Source organism: Canis lupus, chromosome 8 (genome assembly GCF_011100685.1).
Source record: "Canis lupus familiaris isolate Mischka breed German Shepherd chromosome 8, alternate assembly UU_Cfam_GSD_1.0, whole genome shotgun sequence".
NCBI classification, from domain to species: Eukaryota; Metazoa; Chordata; class Mammalia; order Carnivora; family Canidae; genus Canis; species Canis lupus.
Window position 1 is genome coordinate 503715 of NC_049229.1, and position 26474 is coordinate 530188.

Here is a 26474-nt window from a genome sequence, read left to right on the forward strand (position 1 = left end):
GGTGGTGACTCTGGGAAGGGGCATCATCAATCCAGGGATAACCTCTCATCCCAGATCTACTCATCGTGTCTTCTGAGAACTTGGTGCAGGTCAGTATAAGTAACAACAGTGCCGCAGTAGGGGAAATGTTACCCAAAAAGACCTCCCGGCAAGTGTATTTCGTCTGAGATCATGGGCTCCCAGGACACTGTCCTAGAATACCTAGAATACCTAGAATACCTAGAATGAGAAGCTTTGTAAGTTTTACATATGTATATTTTCAGAATTATTTTGTTATTTTTTCCTAACAAATATTCTGATTTTCATTTTATAAAAAAAGCATTTGAGTGCTTTAAATACAAGTATTTTAAGGAATGTTCTGAAAAACCCTGTGATATGGTCACTCATATTTTCTTGTGAGCAGAAACCAGTTTTCATGGTGACACTGGGACCCAAGGGGTATGTGGATCAACATCTCAGATCTCAGGACAAAAGGCTTTAAGCCCTGCTGTGCTCACACAAACCTGACTCAGAAGCCATTGCTATAACAGTTAATCAGGGAGGTGGATGGTGAGGCAAATGTATTTTTCAGATGTGTGATGCACTTTCTAGATTTCTATGCCACTTTTCTCGATATTTCGTAGTCTTTGTTTTAAGATGAATTTCAGAGCAACCAATGCAAACTAATATGTCATTTGGGAAGTTCCAGCAAACAGCAAATCTGGCATTATGAACTGTGTCCTGTGGCAGAGGACATGAGCATATAGATCTGAAATCCCTCAAGGGACTTCCCCTAAACATGTGACCTCTCGGGTGTGCTGACTGTCCTCTGGTCACATGGACTTCTCAGCCCCACTTCCCATGGCTCCTCGTGAAGTGTGCTGCCATTGGGGAATGTGCAGCTTACCTCTTCTCCTGAGGTCACAAAGGTCTTCCCCCTTGTAATAATCCCACCCCATCTGCAATGCCACCACTCCTACATGGGAACAGTTAATAATGATGGCATGTGAACTGGGTAAAGCTTCTCTAGACCTTTGTCAGAGGAATTACACAGTTGGAAACATCCCCCTGTCTGCTAATGGTAGAGACTCTCTTGCTCTGTGGTGAGTATGTAAATACACCTTTAAAATATTGATTTGGGGGGCTTCTGGGTGGCTCAGTCAGTGAAGCAACTGCCTTTGCCTCAGGTCATGATCCCGGGGCCCTGGGATCAAGCAGGTGCATTGGGCTCCTGGCTCAGCGGGGAGTCTACCTCTCCCTCTGCCCCTTCCCCTGCTCATACTCTCCCTCTTTCTCAAATAAATAAATAAAATCTTAAAAAAAGTAACATATTGATTGATCATGAATAGGAATGGCAGCATTATAAGGACTTTTGCACCTTGATGAGGTCACTAGGGTCCAAATGGACTAATGTTCAGGTGACCCAATGGCAATTGAGCCCAGGAATATCTCTGTCATTAACCAAACCCACAGGTATTTGGTTGACAAAACCCTGCTGAGATCATGGATTTTGGCTTACTATCTTTAAGATATCAGACTGGAGCAAAGCAGTGAGTGAATGCACGGGGCAAGTAGCGAGTGGTTCCTTGTGCTGAAAGAGTGGAACCCAAGTGTTCCTGCACACGTGCACACATGCACACACGAGGAACACGTGAGGTGATGAACGTGGGGATGAGTTAGATGCAGGGCTCATTTCCTGGTGTACTCATGTATCAAATTACCACAATGTACACCTTAAATATCTTACAAGTTTATATTCCAACTGTGTACCTCAGTAAAGCCGAAATATATATGTATATATGATTCATATATTTGTGTATATATATGTATATGTATGTATATGTATGTATACATATATGTGTATATATATAATATACAAGCTCTAAAAATCTGGAAGAAGAAAGAGGAAACAAGTATATACATAAGTTTATCAATAATTATTGTCTATGAGTAGATGGGATTATGCACTTATTTTTTCTTTAATGGTCATTGCTTTCTTATTTTTCTGTAACAGACATGTTGCTCTTACAATGAGTTGTTTTAAAGTAACTAACTAAATAGATAATAAACCTTTGTCTTCAGCCAAAAATTAAAAATAAGAAAAATTAAAATGTTGTCCCTTTATGTATGATGATTACAAATCAAATGTTATGTCTCATTACAATGTGGTTTTTAAATTTAATTTTTAATTTTTAAAAATTTTTTAATGTAAAAATTCTTCTCCCCAAAAAAAGGAAAGAAAAGAAAAGAAAAAGATTCCTTGTGTCAATGTTATATTTTCCAAGATTGCAATTCATACTGACCTGTTTTTGCTCTTGGTATGCATTTGCCCTGGGAGAGCTGCAGATAGGCTGCACCCTTAATATACTGTTTCTTTCTTTTTTTTTAATTTATTTTTTATTGGTGTTCAATTTACTAACATACAGAATAACCCCCAGTGCCCTTCACCCATTCACTCCCACCCCCCGCCCTCCTCCCCTTCGACCACGCCTAATTTGTTTCCCAGAGTTAGCAGTCTTTACGTTCTGTCTCCCTTTCTGATATTTCCCACATATTTCTTCTCTCTTCCCTTATATTCCCTTACACTAATATTTATATTCCCCAAATGAATGAGAACATATAATGTTTGTCCTTCTCCGACTGACTTACTTCACTCAGCATAATACCCTCCAGTTCCATCCACGTTGAAGCAAATGGTGGGTATTTGTCATTTCTAATAGCTGAGTAATACTCCATTGTATACATAGACCACATCTTCTTTATCCCTTCATCTTTCGATGGAAACCAAGGCTCCTTCCACAGTTTGGCTACCGTGGCCATTGCTGCTATAAACATCGGGGTGCAGGTGTCCCTGCGTTTCATCGCATTTGTATCTTTGGGGTAAATCCCCAACACTGCAATTGCTGGATCGTAGGGCAGGTATATTTTTAACTGTTTGAGGAACCTCCACACAGTTTTCCAGAGTGGCTGCACCAGTTCACATTCCCACCAACAGTGTAAGAGGGTTCCCTTTTCTCCGCATCCTCTCCAACATTTGTGGTTTTCTGCCTTGTTAATGTTCCCCATTCTCACTGGTGTGAGGTGGCATCTCATTGTGGTTTTGATTTGTATTTCCCTGATGGCAAGTGATGAGGAGCATTTTCTCATGTGCTTGTTGGGCATGTCTATGTCTTCCTCTGTGAGATTTCAGTACATGTCTTTTGCTCATTTCATGATTGGATTGTTTGTTTCTTTGGTGTTGAGTTTAATAAGTTCTTTATAGATCTTGGAAACTAGCCCTTTATCTGATATGTCATTTGCAAATATCTTCTCCCATTCTGTAGGTTGTCTTTGAGTTTTGTTGACTGTATCCTTTGCTGTGCAAAAGCTTCTTATCTTGATGAAGTCCCAATAGTTCATTTTTGCTTTTGTTTCTTTTGCCTTCGTGGATGTATCTTGCAAGAAGTTACTGTGGCCGAGTTCAAAAAGGGTGTTGCCTGTGTTCTCCTCTAGGATTTTGATGGAATCTTGTCTCACATTTAGATCTTTCATCCATTTTGAGTTTATCTTTGTGTATGGTGAAAGAGAGTGGTCTAGTTTCATTCTTCTGCATGTGGATGTCCAATTTTCCCAGCATCATTTATTGAAGAGACTGTCTTTTATCCAATGGATAGTCTTTCCTCCTTTATCGAATATTAGTTGACCATAAAGTTCAGGGTCCACTTCTGGGTTCTCTATTCTGTTCCACTGGTCTATGTGTCTGTTTTTGTGCCAGTACCACACTGTCTTGATGACCACAGCTTTGTAGTACAACCTGAAATCTGGCATTGTGATGCCCCCAGATATGGTTTTCTTTTTTAAAATTCCCCTGGCTATTCGGGGTCTTTTCTGATTCCACACAAATCTTAAAATAATTTGTTCTAACTCTCTGAAGAAAGTCCATGCTATTTTGATAGGGATTGCATTAAACGTGTAAATAGCCCTGGGTAACATTGACATTTTCACAATATTGATTCTGCCAATCCATGAGCATGGAATATTTTTCCATCTCTTTGTGTCTTCCTCAATTTCTTTCAGAAGTGTTCTATAGTTTTTAGGGTATAGATCCTTTACCTCTTTGGTTAGGTTTATTCCTAGGTATCTTATGATTTGGGGTGCAATTGTAAATGGGATTGACTCCTTAATTTCTCTTTCTTCAGTCTCATTGTTAGTGTATAGAAATGCCACTGATTTCTGGGCATTGATTTTGTATCCTGCCATGCTACCGAATTGCTGTATGAGTTCTAGCAATCTTGGGGTGGAGACTTTTGGGTTTTCTATGTAGAGTATCATGTCATCGGCAAAGAGGGAGAGTTTGACTTCTTCTTTGCCAATTTGAATGCCTTTAATGTCTTTTTGTTGTTTGATTGCTGAGCCTAGGACTTCCAGTCCTATGTTGAATAGCAGTGGTGAGAGTGGACATCTGTGTCTTGTTCCTGATCTTAGGGGAAAGGCTCCCAGTGCTTCCCCATTGAGAATGATATTTGCTGTGGGCTTTTCATAGATGGCTTTTAAGATGTCGAGGAATGTTCCCTCTATCCCTACACTCTGAAGAGTTTTGATCAGAAATGGATGCTGTATTTTGTCAAATGTTTTCTCTGCATCTAATGAGAGGATCATATGGTTCTTGGTTTTTCTCTTGCTGATATGATGAATCACATTGGTTGTTTTATGGGTGTTGAACCAGCCTTGTGTCCCAGGGATAAATCCTACTTGGTCATGGTGAATAATTTTCTTAATGTACTGTTGGATCCTATTGGCCAGTATCTTGTTGAGAATTTTTGCATCCATGTTCATCAGGGATATTGGTCTGTAATTCTCCTTTTTGGTGGGGTCTTTGTCTGGTTTTGGAATTAAGGTGATGCTGGCCTCATAGAACAAATTTGGAAGTACTCCATCTCTTTCTATCTTTCCAAACAGCTTTAGGAGAATAGGTATGGTTTCTTCTTTAAATGTTTGATAAAATTCCCCTGGGAAGCCATCTGGCCCTGGACTCTTGTGTCTTGGGAGGTTTTTGATGACTGCTTCAATTTCCTCCCTGGTTATTGGCCTGTTAAGGTTTTCTATTTCTTCCAGTTCCAGTTTTGTTAGTTTGTGGCTTTTCAGGAATGCATCCATTTCTCCTAGATTGCCTAATTTATTGGCATATAGCTGTTCATAATATGTTTTTAAAATCGTTTTATTTCCTTGGTGTTGGTAGTGATCTCTCCTTTCTCATTCATGATTTTATTAATTTGAGTCTTCTCTCTCTTCTTTTTAATAAGGCTGGCTAATGGTCTATCTATCTTATTAATTCTTTCAAAGAACCAACTCCTCGTTTTGTTGATCTGTTCCACAGTTCATCTGGTCTCGATTTCGTTGAGTTCTGCTCGAATCTTTATTAACTCCCTTCTTCTCTTGGGTGTAGGATCTATTTGCTGTTTTTTTCTCTAGCTCCTTTAGGTGCAAGGTTAGCTTTTGTATTTGAGTTCTTTCCAGTTTTTGAATGGATGCTTGCATTGCGATGTATTTCCCCCTTAGGACTGCTTTTGCTGCATCCCAAAGATTTTGAATGGTTGTATCTTCATTCTCATTAGTTTCCATGAATCTTTTTAATTCTTCCTTAATTTCCTGGTTGTCCCTTTCATCTTTTAGCAGGATGGTCCTTAACCTCCACATGTTTGAGGTCCTTCCAAACTTCTTGTTGTGATTTAGTTCTAATATCAAGGCATTATGGTCTGAGAATATGCAGGGGACGATCCCAATTTTTGGTATCGGTTCAGACCCGATTTGTGACCCAGTATGTGGTCTATTCTGGAGAAAGTTCCATGTGCACTTGAGAAGAATGTGTATTCAGTTGAGTTTGGATGTAAAGTTCTGTAGATATCTGCGAAATCTATCTGGTGCAGTGTATCATTTAAAGCTCTTGTTTCTTTGGAGATGTTGCGCTTAGAAGATCTATCGAGTATGGAAAGAGCTAGATTGAAGTCACCAAGTATAAGTGTATTATTATCTAAGTATTTCTTCATTTTGGTTAATAATTGATTTATATATTTGGCAGCTCCCACATTCGGGGCATATATATTGAGGATTGTTAAGTCCTCTTGTTGGATAGATCCTTTAAGTATGATATAGTGTCCCTCTTCATCTCTCACTACAGTCTTCGGGGTAAATTTTAGTTTATCTGATATAAGGATGGCTACCCCTGCTTTCTTTTGAGGACCATTCGAATGGTAAATTGTTCTCCAACCTTTTATTTTCAGGCTGTAGGTGTCCTTCTGTCTAAAATGAGTCTCTTGTAGACAGCAAATAGATGGGTTCTGCTTTTTTATCCAGTCTGAAACCCTGCACCTTTTGATGGGGTCATTAAGCCCGTTCACATTCAGAGTTACTATTGAGAGATATGAGTTTAGTGTCATCATGATATCTATTCAGTCCTTGTTTTTGTGGAATGTTCCACTGAACTTCTTCTTAAAGGGGAATTTTAAGAGTCCCCGTTAAAATTTCTTGCAGAGCTGGTTTGGAGGTCACATATTCTTTTAGTTGCTGCCTGTCTTGGAAGCTCTTTATCTCTCCTTCCATTTTGAATGAGAGCCTTGTTGGATAAAGTATTCTTGGTTGCATGTTCTTCTCATTTAGGACCCTGAATATATCCTGCCAGCCCTTTCTGGCCTGCCAGGTCTCTGTGGAGAGGTCTGCTGTTACCCTAATACTCCTCCCCATAAAAGTCAGGGATTTCTTGTCTCTTGCTGCTTTAAGGATCTTCTCTTTATCTTTGGAATTTGCAAGCTTCACTATTAAATGTCGAGGTGTTGAACCGTTTTTATTGATTTTAGGGGGGGATCTCTCTATTTCTTGGATCTGAATGCCTGTTTCCCTTCCCAGATTAGGAAACTTTTCAGCTAGAATTTGTTCAAATACATATTCTGGCCCTCTGTCCCTTTCGGCGCCCTCGGGAACACCAATTAAACGTAAGTTTTTCTTCCTCAGGCTGTCGTTTATTTCCCTTAATCTATCTTCATGGTTTTTTAATTGTTTCTCTTTTTTCCTCAGTTTCCCTCTTTGCTATCAACTTGTCTTCTATGTCACTCACTCTTTCTTCCACCTCATTAACCCTCGTCGTTAGGACTTCTAGTTTGGATTGCATCTCATTCAATTGATTTTTAATTTCTGCCTGATTAGCTCTAAATTCTGCAGTCATGAAGTCTCTTGAGTCCTTTATGCTTTTTTTCTAGAGCCACCAGTAGCTGTATAGTAGTGCTTCTGAATTGGCTTTCTGACATTGAATTGTAATCCAGATTTTGTAACTCTGTGGGAGAGAGGACTGTTTCTGATTCTTTCTTTTGAGGTGAGGTTTTCCTTCTAGTCATTTTGCTCAGTGCAGAGTGGCCAAAAGCCAGTTGTATTGGGAAAAGGAGAAAAAGAGAGGAGAGAAAGAAGGAAAGAAAAGAGAAAGAGAAAAAAAAGGAAGAGAAAAACGAAAAAAAAAAAAAGAAGAAGAAAAAGAGAAAGAAAAAAAAAGAAAGGTAAAAAAGGGGGGTGGGGAAAGGAAACAAATCAAAAAGCAAAACAAAACAAAACAAAACAAAACAAAAAGGGAACAAAGGGGGAGTATCTTCTGATTCTGTGTACTTTAAGTCCCTTGGCTTCTCCTGGAAGTTGTCCGTCTAGCTGGTCTTCTGGGGGAGGGGCCTGTTGTGCTGATTTTCAGGTGTTAGCATTAGGGGAGCTGCTCTGCCCCCCCTGCCTGGTGCAGGGCTCAGTGGGGTTGTTTACCCCGTGAGGCCCCAGGAGGAACAACCGCAGTGGCGGGGCCAGCCTTGGAGCCCTGGAATCAGCTCCTGCAGTAGCTCCAGAGCTCTCCGTCTGCAGGGCCTGGAGGCTCTGGGGCGGCTGCTGATCTGCTCAGCTCGGGCCAGGAGCGTCCTTGCTGCCCTGGCCCTCCCGGCCTCTGCCTGTCCCGGGGCGATGCCAGATCCTGGGCTGTGTCCCGGCGCCCTGTGCTCCGGGGCCTGCACTGTTGGACTCGCGCTCTGGCCCCGCAACTCCCTCCGCGGAGCCGCGGCCCGAGCTCCCCCGAGGTGCTCCTGGAACCGGGCAGCCCCCTCCGCACAGAGCCTCTTCCTCCGCCCGAGCCCCTCCGAGCTGCTCCGGGTCCTGCTGTGCGCGCTGCAGCCCTTAGGGAGCTCGGCGCACTCTCCCGGGGCGCAGGTGTCTGTTAGTGTCCCCGGGAGCCCGAGGGCATCCTCGCCCTTCTGGGTCCTGCTCCAACTCCCTGCGGGCCCCTTTCCACCCGGGAAGGTTGGTGCAGCTCCTGCTTCTCCGGGACGGGGCTCTCCTGTCCGGGGGACACTCGCCCAGGCCTTAGCCCGGCTCCTCGCGGGCCCCTCCCCCTTGGAGGCCTTTTCTTTCTTTATCTTTTTCCCCATCTTCCTACCTTGATAGAAGCGGGAACTCTTCTCACTGTAGCATTCCAGGTGTTCTCTCTTTAAATCTCAGGCCGAATTCATAGATTTTCAGGATAATTTGAAGGTTTTCTAGGTAATTTGGTGGAGACAGGTGATTTGGAGACCCTACTCTTCCCCCATCTTGCCCCTCCTCCAATATACTGTTTCCAAGCTCTCTCTTAAGCTACTTTGTCTAAAATATTCAAGGTTTTTTTTGTTGTGTGTGTGTGTGTGTGTATGTGCTGCCGAAGCAAGCACTCAAGTTTATTGGCTCTAATTGTCCTTTGTGTATGGCTTCACTTCAGATGATAGCTTTTTTCTGAGTCTAGGGTCTATAGCCCTTTCTGACTGGACTGTAAGTGGACATGCCCCCCAGCAGGGGGAGAGCTGCGGGGATGGCAGGCATGGATTTATAAACTCTGTGTATATGGTATTCTAACCTGTCCAGCAGCTTGGTCCTTGTCAACCCTAAACAACTTGATGGCAGGAAACTATATCCTATAGCTAGCATTTAATTGTCCATATGGAGGACATACATCTTGTTCTGTTAATTTCTGAATGTTACAGGAGTTCACAAGCAAATATCTGATTGGTGTTTATTCAAAGATGTAAATATTTAGTTCACTTTTACTGAAGCCATGCAGATTAACAGCTCTTCCCTGCCCAAATCTCCCAAACCTGCTCCAAAAATATCCCTGCATGATGATCCTTACTATTTCCCTTAACTGACCTCAGGGCATTGTTATGATGTTGACCTGAATGTGCAAAAGAACGTCCCTCATTTTATGCTCATTTTGTGAATGCACATGTCAGGGAAGAAAGTCCCCTAACCTTTGTATAATCTATTAGATAACTCAACCTTAATCACCGGGTTCAGAGATTGTACCAAACCACTAACAATTCAGAGTCAAGTAAATTCAGGACTCCCTTATTTCAATGTCCTCCAGGTTGTTACTTTCCTGTCTGCTATAGATAATTTAAGTATTATATAAATAGATGGTATCTCTCATCTTGTCAATTCCTGCAGGATCTGGTCCACAGAAAGACAACAATACACTTTTTCCCCAGTTGTTTATAGTCATGGAAACATGAGAATTGATCATATTAATTGAAGCTACCCCTACCAATTTTAGAGGGTAATTTGGCTCAAAGTTAGTGGATTCTGCCAAAATTATTTGCTTCATTTTTTCTAATTTTATCTTAAATTATTTTACTGGAGTTCAAATTGTCAACCTTTAGCATAAAACCCAGTACTCCTCCAGCCAAGTGCCTCCCTCATGACCAGTCACCCCAACCCCCTGCCCACTTCCCCTTTTACTGCCCCTTGTTCATTTCCCAGAGTTAGGAGTCTCTCATGTTTTGTCACCTTCACTGATATTTTCACTCATTTTCTTTCCTTTCCCCTTAATTCCCTTTTGCTAATTTTTATACTCCCCAAATGAATGAGACCATATAATGTTTGTCCTTTTCACAATGACTTATTTCATTCAGTATAGTACCCTCCAGGTCGCTCCACAATGAAGTAAATAGTGGGTATTTGTCCTTTCTAATGGCTGAGTAATATTCCATTGTATACATACACCACATCTTTATCCATTCATCTTTCTTTTTTTGTATAAATTTATTTTTTATTGGTGTTCAATTTGCCCACATATAAAATAACACCCAGTGCTCATCACATCAAGTGCCTCGCTCAGTGCCCATCACCAAGTCACCCCCAACACCCACCCACCTCCCCTTCCACCACCCCTAGTTCGTTTCCCAGAGTTAGGAGTCTTTAGTCTTTCATGTTCTGTCTCCCTTTCTGATATTTCCCACTCATTTTTTCTCCTTTCCCCTTTATTCCCTTTCACTATTTTTTTATATTCCCCAAATGAATGAGACCATATAATGTTTGTCCTTCTCCGATTGACTTACTTCACTCAGCCTAATACCCTTCAGTTCCATCCACATCGAAGCAAATGGTGGGTATTTGTCGTTTCTAACGGCTGAGTACTATTCCATTGTATACATTAACCACATCTTCTTTATTCATTCATCTTTCGATGGACACTGAGGCTCCTTCCACAGTTTGGCTACTGTGGACATTAGCTATAAAATCGGGGTGCAGGTTTCCCGGCGTTTCACTGCATCTGTATCTTTGGGGTAAATCCCCAGCAGTGCAATCGCTAGGTCATAGGGCAGATCAATTTTTAACTCTTTGAGGAACCTCCACACAGTTTTCCAGAGTGGCTGCACCAGTTCACATTCCCACCAACAGTGCAAGAGGGTTCCCTTTTCTCCACATCCTCTCCAACATTTGTGGTTTCCTGCCTTGTTAATTCTCCCCATTCTCACTGGTGTGAGGTGGTATCTCATTGTGGTTTTGATTTGTATTTGCCTGATGGCAAGTGATGTGGAGCATTTTCTCATGTGTGTGTTGGCCATGTCTATGTCTTCCTCTGTAAGATTTCTCTTCATGTCTTTTGTCCATTTCATGATTGGACTGTTTGTTTCTTTGGTGTTGAGGTTAATAAGCTCTTTACAGATCTTGGATACTAGTCCTTTATCTGATAGGTCATTTGCAAATATCTTCTCCCATTCTGTAGGTTGTCTTTTAGTTTTGTTGACTGTTTCTTTTGCTGTGCAAAAACTTCTTATTTTGATGAAGTCCCAATAGTTCATTTTTGCTTTTGTTTCTCTTGCCTTCATGGATGAACTTGTGGCCAAGTTCAAAAAGGGTGTTGCCTGTGTTCTGCTCTAGGATTTTGATGGAATCTTGTCTCACATTAAAATCTTTCATCAATTTGAGTTTATCTTTGTGTATGGTGTAAGAGAGTGGTCTAGTTTCATTCTTATGCATGTGGATGTCCAATTTTCCTAGCACCATTCATTGAAGAGACTGTTTTTTTTCCAGTGGATAGTCTTTCCTCCTTTGTCGAATATTAGTTGACCATAAAGTTGAGGGTCCACTTGTGGGTTCTCTATTCTGTTCCACTGATCTATGTGTCTGTGTTTGTGCCAGGACCACACTGTCTTGATGACCACAGCTTTGTAGTACGATGTGAAATCTGGCATTGTGAGGCCCCAGCAATGGTTTTCTTTTTTAATATTCCCCTGGCTATTTGGGGTCTTTTCTGATTCCACACAAATCATAAGATGATTTCTTCCAACTCTGTGAAGAGAGCCCATGGTACTTTGATAGGGATTGTGTTAAATGTGTAAATTTCCCTGGGTATTATTGACATTTTCACAATATTAATTCTTCCAATCCGTGAGCATGGAATGTTTTTCCATCTTTTTGTGTCTTCCTCAATTTCTATCAGAAATGTCCTGTAGTTGTTAGTGAATAGATCCTTCTTTGGTTAGATTTATTCCTAGGTATCTTATGCTTTTGGGTGAAATTGTAAATGGGATTGACTCCTTAATTTCTCTTTCTTCAGTCTCATTGTTAGTGTATAGAAATGCCACTGACTTCTGGGCATTGATTTTGTATCCTGTCATACTGCTGAATTGCTGTATGAGTTCTAGCAATCTTGGGTTAGAGTCTTTTGAGTTTTCTAGGTACAGTATCATGTCATATGCAAAGAGTGAGAGTTTGACTTCTTCTTTGCCAATTTTAATGGTTTTTATTTCTTTTTGTTGTCTGGTGAGGCTTCCAGTACTATGTTGAATAGCAGTGGTGAGAGTGGACATCCGTGTGTTGTTCCTGATCTTAGGGGAAAGGCTCCCAGTGCTTCCCCACTGAGAATGATATTTGCTGTGGGCTTTTCGTAGATGGCTTTTAAGATGTCGAGGAATGTTCCCTCTATCCCTACACTCTCAAGAGTTTTGATCAGGAATGGATCCTGTAGTTTGTCAAATGATTTCTCTGCATCTACTGAAAGGATCCAATGGTTCTTGTTTTTTTTCTTGCTGATATGATCAATCACATTAATTGCTTCAGGAGTGTTGAAGAAGCCTTGCATCCCAGGGATAAATCCCACTTGGTCATGGTGAATTATCTTCTTAATGTATTGTTGGATCCTACTGACTAGTACCTGGTTTGGAATTTTAGCATCTGTGTTCATCAGGGATATTGGTCTATAATTCTCCTTTTTGGTGGGGTCTTTGTCTGGTTTTGGAATTAAGGTGATGCTGGCTTCATAGAACGAGTTAGGAAGTATTCCATCTTTTTCTATCTTCCCGAACAGCTTTAGTAGAATAAGTGTGGTTTCTTCTCTAAACATTTGATAGAATTCCCCTGGGAAGCCATCTGGCCCTGGACTTTTGAGTCTTCGGAGGTTTTATATGACTCCTTCATTTTCCTCCTTGGTTATTGGCCTGTTCAGGTTTTCTATTTCTTCCTGTACCAGTTTTGGTAGTTTGTGGTTTTCCAGAAATGTGTCCATTTCTTCTGGGTTGCCTAATTTATTGGTGTATAGCTGCTCATAATATGCTTTTAAAATTATTTGTATTTTTTGGTATTGTTGGTGATCCTTCCTTTCTCATTCATGATTTTATTAAATTGAGTCCTTTCTCTCTTCTTTTTAATAAGGCTGGCTAATGGTTTATCTATCTTATTAATCTTTCAAAGAACTAACTCCTGGTTTTGTTGATCTGTTCCATAGTCTTCTGGTCTCTATTTCATTGAGTTCTGCTCGAATCCTTATTAACTTTCTTCTTCTGCTGGGTGTAGGATCTATTTGCTGTTTGTTCTCCAGCTCCTTTAGGTGCAAGGTTAGCTTTTGTATTTGAGTTTTTTCCAGTTTTTTGATGGATGCTTGTATTGCAATGTATTTCCCCCTCAGGACTGCTTTTGCTGTATCCCACAGATTTTGAATGGTTGTGTCTTCATTCTCATTCTCATTCTTCATGAATCTTTTTAATTATTCTCTAATTTCCTGCTTGACTCTATCATCTTTTAGCAGGATGGTCCTTAACCTCCACGTGTTTGAAATACTTCCAAACTTCTTCTTGTGATTTAGTTCTAGTTTTAGAGCATTATGGTCTGAAAATTTGCAGGGTTTGATCCCAATCTTTTGGTGTCATACTGCTTTGTGACCCAGTATGTGGTCTATTCTGGAGAAAGTTCCCTGTGCACTTGAGAAGAATGTGTATTCAGTTGTGTTTGGATGTAAAGTTCTGTAAATATCTGTGATATCCATCTGACCCAGTGTATTATTTAAAGCTCTTGTTTCTTTGGAGATGTTGTGCTTAGAAGATCTGTCGTTGGTAGAAAGCAGTATATTCAAGTCACCAAGTATAAGTGTATTATTATCTAAGTATATCTTAACTTTGGCTATTAATTGATTGATATACTTGACAGCTCTCACATTCGAGACAGAAATATTCATGTGTTAGGTCCTCTTGTTGGATAGATCCTTTAAGTATGATATAGTGTCCCTCTTCATCTCTCACTACAGTCTTTAGGATAAACTTTAATTCATCTCATGTAGGATGGTGACCCCTGGTTTCTTGAGGACCATTTGAATGGTACATGGATCTCCAACCATTTATCTTCAGGCTGGAGGTGTCCTTATGTCTGAAATTTGTCTCTTTTAGACATCAAATAGTGGGTCTTCCTTTTTTATCCAGTCTTTAATCCTGCGCCTTTTGATAGGGTCATTAAGCCCGTTCACGTTCTGAGTTACTATTGAAAGATATGAATTCAGTGTCATCATGATGTCTATTCAGTCCCTGTTTTGGTGGATTATTCCCTTGGAATTCCTCTTTCTTTTACAGAGTCCCCCTTTGTATTTCTTGCAGAGCTGGTTTGGTGGTCACATATTCTTTCAGTTTCTGCCTATCTTGGAAGCTCTTTATCTGTCCTTCTATTCTGAATGAGAGCCTTGCTGGATAAAGTATTCCTGGCTGCTTGTTCTTCTCATTTAGGACCCTGTATGCATCTTATCAGCCTTTTCTGGGCTGCCGGGTCTCTTTGGCAGGTCTTGTCCTTCTAGCTATTCTCTGCTGTTAATCTAATATTTCTCCCCATAAAGATCTCCCCATAAAGTGATTTCTAGTCTCTCGCTGCTTCAAGGATCTTCTCTTTATCTTCGGAATTTGCAAGTTTCACTATTAAATGTTGAGGCGTTGAGCGATTTTTATGATTTTAGGGGAGATCTCTCTATCTCCCGAATCTGAATGCCTCTTTCCCTTCCCAAGTTAGGGAAGTTCTAAGCTATGATTTGTTCAAATACACTTTCTGGACCTCTGTCTCTTTTGTTGCTCCCCAGAACCCCATTGAAACGTAGATTTTTCCTTCTGAGGCTGTCATTTATTTCCCTTAACCTATCCTCATGATCTTTTAATTGTTTTTCTCTTTTTTCCCTCAGTTTCCTTCCTTGCTATCAACTTGTCTTCTATGTCACTCACTCGTTCTTCTACCTTGTTAACCCTCGTTGTTATGACCTCCAGTTGGTTTGCATCTCATTTAATTGATTCTTAATTTTGGCCTGATTAGATCTAAATTCTGTAGTCATGAAGTCTCTTGAATCCTTTATACTTTTTTCCAGAGCCACCAGTAGCTTTATCATTGTGCTTCTGAATTGGCTTTCTGACATTGAATTGTAGTCTAAATTTTGTAACTCTGTGGGAGACAGGACTGTTTCTGATTCTTTTGTGGTGAGTTTTTCATTCTAGTCATTTCACTCAGTGCATGTGGCTGGAAACAAGTTGTACTGGAAAAAGCAGAAAAAGAGAGGAAAAAAAATACGGGGCTGAACAAATATAGAAAACAAAAAACAAGGGGGAGTATCCTCTGATTCTATATACTGTAAATCCCTTGACTTCCCCTGGAACTTTCCAGTGCTGCTTGGTCAATAACTTGCTTTTCCCCGTCCTTCTAGCTGGTCTTCTGGGGGAGGGGCCTGCTGTGCTGATTCTCTGGTGTGTGCACCTGGGGGAGCTGCCCAGCCCCCCTGCCAGGTGCACGGCTTAGTAGGAGCTATTTATCCTGTGAGGCCCCTGCTCAGTCCCAGGTACAAGGTACACAAGGAGGAACAACAACAGTGGCGGCAGCCAGCTCACCAGCCCTTGAGTCAGCTCCTGCAGTAACTATTGCAGCCTCCAGTCTGCAGGGGCCTGGATGCTCTGGAGTCGGGAGGTGCCGATCTGCACAGCTCGGAGTTGCCTGGCAGCAGGAGCATCCTTGCTATCCTGTGTCCTCCTGGCCTCTGCCTGTCCTGGGGGGAGTGCTGGATGTTGGGCTGTGTCTCTAGTGCCCTGGGCTCCGGGGCCAGCACCACTGGAATTGCACTCCCGGGTCGGCAACCTGGTGCGCCTGGAGCCACTGCTGAGGTTGCCGCCTCAGCTGCTCCCATGGCCCCGCCGGGTGCACACTCCAGCCCTTTAGGGAGCTCTGCTGGTGGTGTGTGGCGTGCTCTCCCTGGGGCGCAGATCCTCTGTTAGTGCTTCTGGGAGCCTGGGGGCATCCCTGCCCCTCCTGGGATCCTGCCTGAGTTCACTGCGAGCTCCTTTCTGTCTGAGAAGGTTTGTAAAGCTCCTGCTTCTTCCGGACTGGGCTTTCCTTTCCTGGGGGCACTCGACACACCACCTTTGCTCCGCTCCTTGTGCCCCCCCCTCGGATGCTTTTTTTACTTCTTTATTTTTTTCCGCCATCTTCCTACCTTGATAGAAGCGCAAACTCTTCTCACTGTAGCATTCCAGCTGTTCTCTCTTTAAATCTCAGGCCGAATTCGTAGGTTTTCAAGATGATTTGAAAGTTATCTAGGTAAGTTGGTGGGGACAGGTGACTTGGGGATCCTACTCTTCCACAATCTTGCTCTGCCTCTGCTCTTTTATCTAATTTTTAAAATAAGATTTGATTTATTCATTCATGAGAGACACAGAGAGAGGCAGAGACACAGGCAGAGAGAGAAGCAGACTCCATGCAGGGAGCTTGATGTGGGACTTGATTCTGGGCCAGGGATCACACAATTCGCCAAAGGCAGATGCTCAACCCCTGAGCCATCAGGCGTCCCCCCCTTTTTTTTTCAAAATTACTTAATTCCTAATTATATTAATAAAACTTATGTTTTTAAAATATCTATGTGCTTATGTCATTTAACCATATTATAAGATATTGAGGCAAAATTGATAGCTTTCATCCATTACAGGCAAATATTTTTTAGCACCTCCCACTACAATTTCAGGGATGGGCAGGTGCGAGACCCAGGTCCAGCAAGTTCCAGCATTAGAAGTTGGCACTATGAATGCATCCAACGTCAGGACAAGTAGGGCGGCACTATTTCCTGCAGGAGTGACAGGCACCTGCTAACCTCTCCACACAGGCTTCTCAGGCTGAGAGTGATGGAGAGAGGTAATGCGATCTCCACAGGAGACTTCATTCTGCTGGGCTTCTCTGACCAGCCAAAAACTGGAGATGGTTCTGTTTTTCATTAACATGGTTTTTTACCTTCTGGCCATCAAGGGCAACTCGAGCATCATCTTCCTCTCAGTGATGGACTCTTGACTGCACGTGCCCATGTACTTCTTCTTCTGCAATCTTTCCCTCCTGGACATGTGCTACACCACTAGCAGCATTCCCCAGATACTGATCAACCTGTGGGGCTCAAGCAAGACCATCACCTACGTGGGTTGTGTCATCCAGCTCTCTGCCTTCCTGTCTGTAGGAGGCACGGAGTGCATTCTCCTGTCTATAATGGCCTATGACCGTTTTGTGGCCGTCTGCAAGCCACTGCACTACATGGCCATCATGCACCCCCAGCTATGCCTGCAGCTGGCGGCCTTTGGATGGCTCAGTGGGATGGTCAACTCCATCCTCATGTCCCCACTGATGATGTCCCTGGGCCTCTGTGGTCAGCGCCGCATCACCCACTTTGTGTGTGAGATGTCAGCCATCATCCGCATCTCGTGCATGGACACCAGACATGTGGAAGGCCTGGCTTTCTTCCTGGCCATCCCCATCGTGCTAGTGCCTCTCTCCACAATCCTCGTGTCCTACAGCTACATTGCCGTCAAGGTTGCGGGCATCCGGTCTGCAGCTGGCAGACGCAAGGCCTTCAACACCTGCTCATCCCACATGGCGCTGGTGTCCCTCTTCTACAGCAGCAGCATCTCCATGTAAATGCAGCCTGGGAATGTAGAAAGCCAGGACCAGGGCTAGTTTCTTACTCTGTTCTACCGTCTGGCAACCCCCACCCTGAATCCTTTCATCTACATGCTGAGAAACAAAGACGTGCAGGGGGCAATGTGGAAGGTGCTGGGGAGAGACAGCTGCATATGGGGCGCTGGACCTCACTGACCACTGCAGGCATCCCAGGTGCCAGACCGAGCTGACCGTGGAGGGCATCCCCAGTACTGGACCGAGCTGACCCCGGTGGCCATTCCTGCGCTGGGCTGCAGCTGTCTGATCCGTAGAATCCACGGAGTGTCTGATGCAGAGGCCGTGTGCAGGGTCAGCAGGACGCTGGACTGTGATTGTGGCAGGTCCAGGGCTCCCCGACTACAGGCCTGGCATCCGTGCTTGCCATTGAACAGACTCCCTGTCCATCCCAGAATACTATGCTGGCACTATTAAGTCAGATCTCGAGAAGGAGACACTGTGGCAGAAAAACTGTGAGGCTGTGACCGGTATTTTGAGGTACAGGTGTTGCATTCTCGGTGTCCTTTTGTAGCAAAAGTCCTTGACCCTCCTGGAGACTCTGCTGTCACCTCTGTGCACTCCTGCCTCTGTGCAATAAGTGATGGCAGCCTCGTTAAGAACAGCACTTCTTTAGAAGTGCAGGTCACAGGACACTTATTTTTATTTTATTTTTTATTTTTTTAATAATAAATTTATTTTTATTGGTGTTCAATTTGCAAACATATAGAATAACACCCAGTGCTCATCCCGTCAAATGCCCACCTCAGTGTCCATCACCCAGTCACCCCGACCCCCCGTCCACCTCCCCTTCCATCACCCCTAGTTCGTTTCTCAGAGTTAGGAGTCTTCATGTTCTGTCTCCCTTTCTGATATTTCCCACTCATTTTTTCTCCTTTCCCCTATGATCCCTTTCACTATTATTTATATTCCCCAAATGAATGAGAACATATAATGTTTGTCCTTCTCCGACTGACTTACTTCACTCAGCATAAAACCCTCCAGTTCCATCCACGTTGAAGCAAATGGTGGGTATTTGTCGTTTCCAATGGCTGAGGAATATTCCATTGTATACATAAACCACATCTTCTTTATTCATTCATCTTTCGATGGACACCAAGGCTCCTTCCACAGTTTGGCTATTGTGGACATTGCTGCTATAAACAGGATGTGAGGGCGATCTAGCTGCAACATCTGTCACCTCATTGATTGCCAGGGTTGATTTGGCTGATCTGGCTGGCTAGGCGGGTGTCTCCTTCCTCCCTCACCGCTCCATGTGTGTCCCTCCCAAAGCTGCCCGCTCGTTCGAAGAGGACTACCATCCCCGATAGAGGAGGACCATTCTTCTGTCAAGGGTATACGAGTAGCTGCGCTCCCCTGCTAGAACCTCCAAACAAGGTCACAGGACACTTCTTGATCGTCCCATCAACAAAACAATTAATCAGGTCCCAGGATCCAGTCCCGCATCGGGCTCCCTGCAGGAGCTTGCTTCACTGCCTGTGTTTCTCATTAATAAGTAAATAAAATCTCTAAAAAATTATAAAAGGGAGTTATGTTTGCATGAAAGGGAAGAGGAGGTTCCATAGAGGATGGGGCGGGTCATCTGTGTTTATCAAATGTTTTTCTCAGTGAACCATTGACAGTTTGTAAGTCCCTGCCCCAGATAGTCTTTATTGGAACAAGCTCGCAAGCAGGCAGTACATTTGCACGGGGAGGAAATAGGGATACAATTCCTCCCTCCCCCCACCAATACTCTTTTTTCCTCCTTTTTAAAAATAGTTTTTATTTAAATTTCACTTAGGTACATGCGTGTAATATTCATTCCAGGTGTAGAATTTAGTGATTCATTGTTTACATACAACACCTGGTGCTCATCACAAGTGCCTTCCTTCTTCCCCGTCACCTGTTCTCCCCCCCACCATCAGTGTGTTCTTTGTAGATAATAGTCTGTTTCCTGGTTCATCTCTCTCTCATTCTTCTTTTTCCTTTTTTTAAAGTTTTAAATGAATAAGACTTAGATATTTTTTTAAAGTTTTATTTTTTTATTTGAGAGAGAGTAAGCAAGAGTCTCTCTTTTTAGGGATACCTTTCTTACTAATTAAAGAACGGGTCATAGAAGGAGATAGTGGGGGGATCCCTGGGTGGTGCGGCGGTTTGGCGCCTGCCTTTGGCCCAGGGCGTGATCCTGGAGACCTGGGATTGCATCCCACGTCGGGCTCCCAGTGCATGGAGCCTGCTTCTCCCTCTGCCTGTGTCTCTGCCTCTCTCTCTCTGTGTGACTATCATAAATAAATAAAAATTAAAAAAAACTTTTTTTAAAAAGGAGATAGTGGTATGGTAGCATGTGAATGGCCAGAGGGTGGAAAGGCATGGAGCCAGAGCTGCATAGTAGGAGAGTTTGCCAGGGTAGGTGGTGATGATGATGATGATGATGATGGTGATGATGGTGATATGATGCTAATTATGATGAAAATGGATCTGTACTGCATTAACTCATGTATTTTCACCTTCTGACAATTCTGAAATAGGAACAATTTAAGATTTAATGGCAAGATATAGTTTACTTTGCAATATTTTTTCTCAGACTTATAGTAAAAGGTGAGAATGACAGTCTAAGTTGTAAAAATTAATGAAATTAATTTCAATTACTTCTAGGAACTAATTCATGTCTGTTATGGTGAACTCTATGTGTTAATCAGACTAGGCCATAATACTCAGGTAATAGGTCAAAAACCTGTACCGATGTTGCTCTGAAGGTATTTCTTAGATATATTAATATTGACGCCAGGAACAGCCGATGCAGGACGTTGCGTGGCTGCACTCCATGCCCGGGGGTTCCGGCGCTACAGGCGCCTGGCAGCCGGCTCTGCAGGCCTCCGCCTGGGTGCACAGTATAACTTGTTTTTGGCCGCATGCACTGAGTAAGATAACTAGAAGGAAAAACTCACCACAAAAGAAGGAATCAGAAACAGTCCTCTCTCCCACGGAGTTCGATTCCAGGAGAACTCCATGAAATAGAGACCAGAAGAACTGTGGAACAGATCAACAAAACCAGGAGTTGGTTCTTTGAAAGATTAATAAGACAGATAAACCATTAGCCAGCCTTATTAAAAAGAAGAGAGAAAAGGCTCAAATTAATAAAATCATGAATGAGAATGGAGAGATCATCATCAATACCAAGGAAATACAAATAATTTTAAAGATTTAAAAGAGCAGCTATACGCGAATAAATTAGGCAATCTTGAAGAAATGGACACATTTCTGGAAAACCATAAACTACCAAAATGGGAACAGGAAAAAATGGAAAACCTGAACAGGCCAATAACCAGGGTGGAAATGGAAGCAGTCATCCAAAACCTCCCAAGACACAAGAGTCCAGGGCCAGATGGCTTCCCAGAGTAATTCTATCAAACGTTTAAAGAAGAAACAATACCTATTCTACTAAAGCTGTTCGGAAAGATAGAAAGAGATGGAGTACTTCCCAAACTCGTTCTATGAAGCCAGCATCACCTTAATTCCAAAACCAGACAAAGACCCCACCAAAAAGGAGAATTACAGACCAATATCCCTGATGAACACAGAAGCTAAAATTCTCAACCAGGTACTAGTCAGTAGGATCCAACAATACATTAAGAAGATAATTCACCATGACCAAGTGGAATTTTGTAACTCTGTGGGTGAGAGGACTGTTTCTGATTCTTTCTTTTGAGGTGAGGTTTTCCTTCTAGTCATTTTGCTCAGTGCAGAGTGGCCAAAAACAAGTTATATTGGGAAAAGGAGAATAAGAGAGAAAAGAAAGGAGAAAAGAAAAAGAAAAAAAGGAGGAAGGAAAAAAGCAGAGAAGAAAAGGAAAAAAAGGGGGGTGGGGTGGGGAAGCAAACAGAAAACAAAAAACAAGGGGGAGTATCCTCTGATTCTGTATACTGTAAATCCCTTACTTCCCCTGGAACTTTCCAGGGCCGCTTGGTCAATAGTTTGTTTTTCTGCTGTTGGTCAAGCTTGTTATGGGGGAGGGGCCTGCTGTGCTTATTCTCAGGTGTCAGCACTTGGGGCGGGGGGGGGGGGGGGGGGGGGGGGCCTGCTCAGCCCCCTACCTGGTGCAGGGCTCAGTGAAAGTTGTTTAACCTGTTTAACCTGTGAGGCCAATGTGAAGCTCTGTGGGGGTTGTTTATCCTGTGAGGCCCCAGGAGGAACAACAACAGCAGCAGCGGCCACCTCTCCAGCTCTGGAGTCAGCTCCTGCAGTAACTACCTGAGCTCTCCGTCTGCAGGGGCCTGGATGCTCCGGGGGGCGGGGGCCACTGATCTGCACAGCTCCGGCCGCCGGGTGGCAGGAGTGTCCTTGCTGTGCTGTGCCCTCCTGGTTTCTACCTGTCCAGGGGGAGCGCCGGATCTTGGGCAGTGTCCCCTGGCACCTTGGGCTCCTGGGCCTGCACTGTTGGAATCCCGCTCCCGGCCAACAGTTCCCTCTGCGTGGACCCTCTGCTCTGAGCTGCCTCCGAGATGCTCCCAGGTCAAGCCAGGTGCGCTGCAGCCCTTTATGGAGCTCGACCACGGGGTTTCGCGGCTCTCACCGGGGTGCAGTTCCTCTGTTTGTGTACCTGGGAGCCTGCGGGCATCCCTGCCCCTCCTGGGATCCTGCTCTAAATCCCTGTGAGTGCCTTTCCATTTGGGAAGATTGGTGAAGCTCCTGCTTCTCCCGGGCGGGGCTTTGCTGTCTTGTGGGCCCCTCCCCCTTGGATGCCTTTTGTTTCTTTATTTCTCCCCCCCCCCCATCTTCCTACCCTGATAGAAGCATGAACTCTTCTCACTGTAGTATTCCAGCTCTTCTCTCTTTAAATCTCAGGCCGAATTTGTAGGTTTTCAGGATGATTTGAAAGTTATCTAGGTAATTTGGTGGGGACAGGTGACTTGGGGAACCTACTCTTCGGCCATATTGCCCCGCCTCCTCCCTTTATTCCCTTTCACTATTTTTTATATTCCCCAAATGAATGAGACCATATAATGTTTATTCTTCTCTGACTGACTTATTTCACTCAGCATAATACCCACCAGTTCCATCCACGTTGAAGCAAATGGTGGGTACTTGTCGTTTCTAATGGCTGAGGAATATTCCATTGTATACATAAACCACACCTTCTTTATTCATTCATCTTTCCATGGACACCAAAGCTCCTTCCACAGTTTGGCTATTGTGGACATTGCTGCTATAAACATTGGGGTGTAAAAAAATAAAATAATAAAATAAAATAAATAAAAAATAAAAAAATTAAAAAAATTAAAAAATTAAAAAATAAAAAATAATAAAAAAATAAAATAAATAAAAAAATAAAATAAAATAAAAAAATAAAAAAATTAAAAATAAACATTGGGGTGCAGATGTCCCGCCATTTCATTGCATCTGTATCTTTGGGGTAAATCCCCAGCAGTGCAATTGCTGGGTCTAGGGCAGATATACTTTTCACTCTTTGAGGAACCTCCACACAGTTTTCCAGAGTGGCTGCACCAGTTCACATTCCCACCAACAGTGCAGGAGGGTTCCCTTTTCTCCGCATCCTCTCCAACATTTGTGGTTTCCTGCCTTGTTACTTTTCCCCATTCTCACTGGTGTGAGGTGGTATTTCATTGTCGTTTTGATTTGTATTTCGCTGATGGCCAGTGATGGGGACCATTTTCTCATGTGCATGTTGGCCATGTCTATGTCTTCCTCTGTGAGATTTCTGTTCATGTCTTTTGCCCATTTCATGATTGGATTGTTTGTTTCCTTGCTGCTGAGTTTAATAAGTTCTTTATAAATCTTGGATACTAGTCCTTTATCTGATATGTCATTTGCATATATCTTCTCCAATTCTGTAGGTTGTCTTTTAGTTTTGTGGACTCTTTCTTTTTTTTAAGATTTATTTATTTATGATAGACATAGAGAGAGAGAGAGAGGCAGAGACACAGGAGGAGGGAGAAGCAGGCCCATGCCTGGAGACTGACGTGGGACTCGATCCCGGGCACCCAGATTGCTCCCCGTGCCAAAGGCAGGCGCTAAACCGCTGAGCCACCCAGGGATCCCCTTGTTGACTATTTCTTTGGTTGTGCAAAAGCTTCTTATCTTGATGAAGTCCCAATAGATCATTTTTGCTTTTGTTTCTCTTTCCTTCATGGATGTACTTGCAAGAAGTTACTGTGGCCAAGTTCAAAATGGGTGTTGTCTGTGTTCTCTTCTAGGATTTTGATGGAATCTTGTCTCACATTTAGATCTTTCATCCATTTTGAGTTTATCTTTGTGTATGGTGTAAGAGAGTGGTCTAGTTCCATTCTTCTGCATGTGGATGTCCATTTTTCCCAGCACCATTGATTGAAGGGACTGTCTTTTATCCAGTGGATAGTCTTTCCTCCTTTGTTGAATATTAGTTGACCGTAAAGTTGAGGGTCCACTTCTGGGTTCTCTATTCTGTTCCATTGATCTATGTGTTTGTTTTTTGTGCCAGTACCACACTGCCTTGATGACCAGGGCTTTGTAGTATGACCTGAAATTTGGCATTGTGATGCCCCCAACTATCCTTTTCTTTTTTAATATTCCCCTGGCTATTCAGGGTCTTTTCTAATTCCACACATATCTTAAGATGATTTCTTCCTACTCTGCGAAGAAAGTCCATGGTATTTTGATAGGGATTGCATTAGATGTGTAAATTACCCTGGGTAACATTGACATTTTCACAATATTAATTCTTCCAATCCATGAGCATAGAATATTTTTCCATCTTTTTGAGTATTCCTCAATTTCTATCAGAAGTGTCCTGTCATTGTTAGGGTATGGATCTTATACCTCTTTGGTTAGGTTTTTTCCTAGGTATCTTACGATTTTGGGTACAATTGTAAATGGGATTGACCCCTTAATTTCTCTTTCTTCAGTCTCTTTGTTAGTGTATAGAAATGCTACTGACTTCTATTGAATTTGTATCCTGCCACACTGCCACATTGCCGTATGAGTTCTAGTAATCTTGGGGTGGAGGATTTTGGGTTTTCTGTGTAGAGTATGGTGTCATCGGCAACGAGGGAGAGTTTGACTTCTTTGCCAATTTGAATGCCTTTTATATCTTTTTGTTGTCTGATTGCTTCGGCTAAGACTTCCAGTACTATGTTTAATAGTAGTGGTGAGAGTGGACATCCCTGTCTTCTTCCTGATCTTAGAGGAAATGCTTCCAGTGTTTCCCCATTGAGAATGATATTTGCTGTGGGTTTTTCGTAGATCTGGTTTTTAAGATGCTGAGGAATGTTCCCTCTATCCCTACACTCTCAAGAGTTTTGTGATTTAGTTCTAATTTCAAAGCATTATGGTCTGAAAATATGCAAGGGACAATCCCAGTCTTTTGGTATCAGTTCCAACCTTATTTGTGACCCAGTATGTGGTCTATTCTGGAGAAAGTTCCCTGTGCACTTGAGAAGAATCGGTATTCAGTTGCGTTTGGATGTAAAGTTCTGTCAATATCTGTGAAATCCATCTGGTCCAGTGTATCATTTAAAGCTCTTGTTTCTTTGGAGATGTTGTGCTTAGAAGACCTTTAGATTGGAGAAAGCACTACATTGAAGTCACCAAGTATAAGTGTATTATTATCTAAGTGTGTCTTTGGTTATTGATTGATTGATATACTTGGCAGCTCCCACATTTGGGGCATATATATTGATGATTGTTAAGTCCTCTTCTTAGATATATCCTTTAAGTATGATATAGTGTCCCTCTTCATCTCTCACTACAGTCTTCGGGATAAATTTTAGTTTATCTGATATAAGGATGGCTACCCCTGCTTTCTTTTGAGGACTATTTGAATTGTAAATGGTCTTCCCACCTTTCATTTTCAGGCTGTAGGTGTCCTTATATCTAAAATGAGTCTCTTGTAGACAGAAAATAGATGGGTCTTGCTTTTTTATCCAGTCTGAAACCCTGCGCCTTTTGATGGTGTCATTAAGCCCATTCACGTTCATAGTTACTATTGAAAGATATGAATTTAGTGTCATCATGATATCTATTCAGTCCCTCTTTTTGTGGATTTTTCCCTTGGACTTCCTCTTTCCATTACAGAGTCCCTCTTAGTATTTCTTGCAGAGCCGGCTTGGTGGTCACATATTCTTTCAGTTTCTGCCTATCTTGTGAAGTTAGGGAAATTCTCAGCTATGATTTGTTCAAATACATATTTTGGACCTCTGTCGCTTCTGGCACCCTCAGGACCCCAATTAAGCGTGGATTTTTCTTCCTGGGGCTTCATTTATTTCCTTAACCTATCCTCATGATCTTTAATTCTTTTTCTCTTTTTTCCTCAGTTTCCCTCCTTGACATCAACTTGTCTTCTATGTCACTCCCTGGTTTTTCTACCTTGTTAACCCTTATCGTTTGGACCTCCGGTTTGGATTACCTCTCGTTTAATTGATTTTTAATTTCGGCCTGATTAGATCTAAATTTTGCAGTGTTGGAAGTCTCTTGAATCCTTTATGCTTTTTTTCTAGAGCCACCTGTAGCTTTATAATAGTGCTTCTGAATTGGCTTTCTGACATTGAATTGTAATCCAAATTTTGTAACTCTGTGGGTGAGGCGACAGTTTCTTATTCTTTCTTTTGAGGTGAGTTTTTCCTTCTAGTCATTTTGCTCAGTGCAGAGTTGCAAAAAACAAGTTGTACTGGAAAAAGGAGAAAAAGAGAAACAAAAAAGGAAAAGAAAATAAAAAAAGAAAAAAAAAAGCGTAGGGAAGCAAACAGAAAACAAAAACCAAGAGGGAATATCCTCTGATTCTATATACTGTAAATCCCTCGACTTCCCCTGGAACTTTCCAGTGGTGCTTGGTCAATAACTTGCTTTTCCCTGTCCTTCTAGTTGGTCTTCTGAGGGGTAGGCCTTCTCTGCTGATTCTCAGGTGTGTGCACCTTGGGGGGCTGCCCAGCTTCCTGGCAGGTGCACCGCTGAGTGCAAGCTGTGTATCCTGTGAGGCTCCTGCTCAGTCCCAG

General features: G+C 42.6%; 1 protein-coding gene and 2 pseudogenes across 1 annotated transcript in view; all 3 read left to right on the forward strand.

The window, feature by feature from the left end:
- Nucleotides 1–952: 952 nt before the first annotated feature.
- The window catches only part of GCSAML (germinal center associated signaling and motility like), a 120317-nt gene continuing 94795 nt past the window's right edge, over nt 953–26474 (forward strand). The window contains exon 1 of the mRNA XM_038544016.1: nt 953–1082. The gene's annotated coding sequence lies outside the window, so the exon portion shown is untranslated. The remainder of the gene's footprint in view (nt 1083–26474) is intronic.
- On the forward strand, nt 16692–16857 carry cOR2W13P (cOR2W13P olfactory receptor family 2 subfamily W pseudogene; annotated as a pseudogene).
- On the forward strand, nt 16692–17649 carry OR2W13P (annotated as a pseudogene).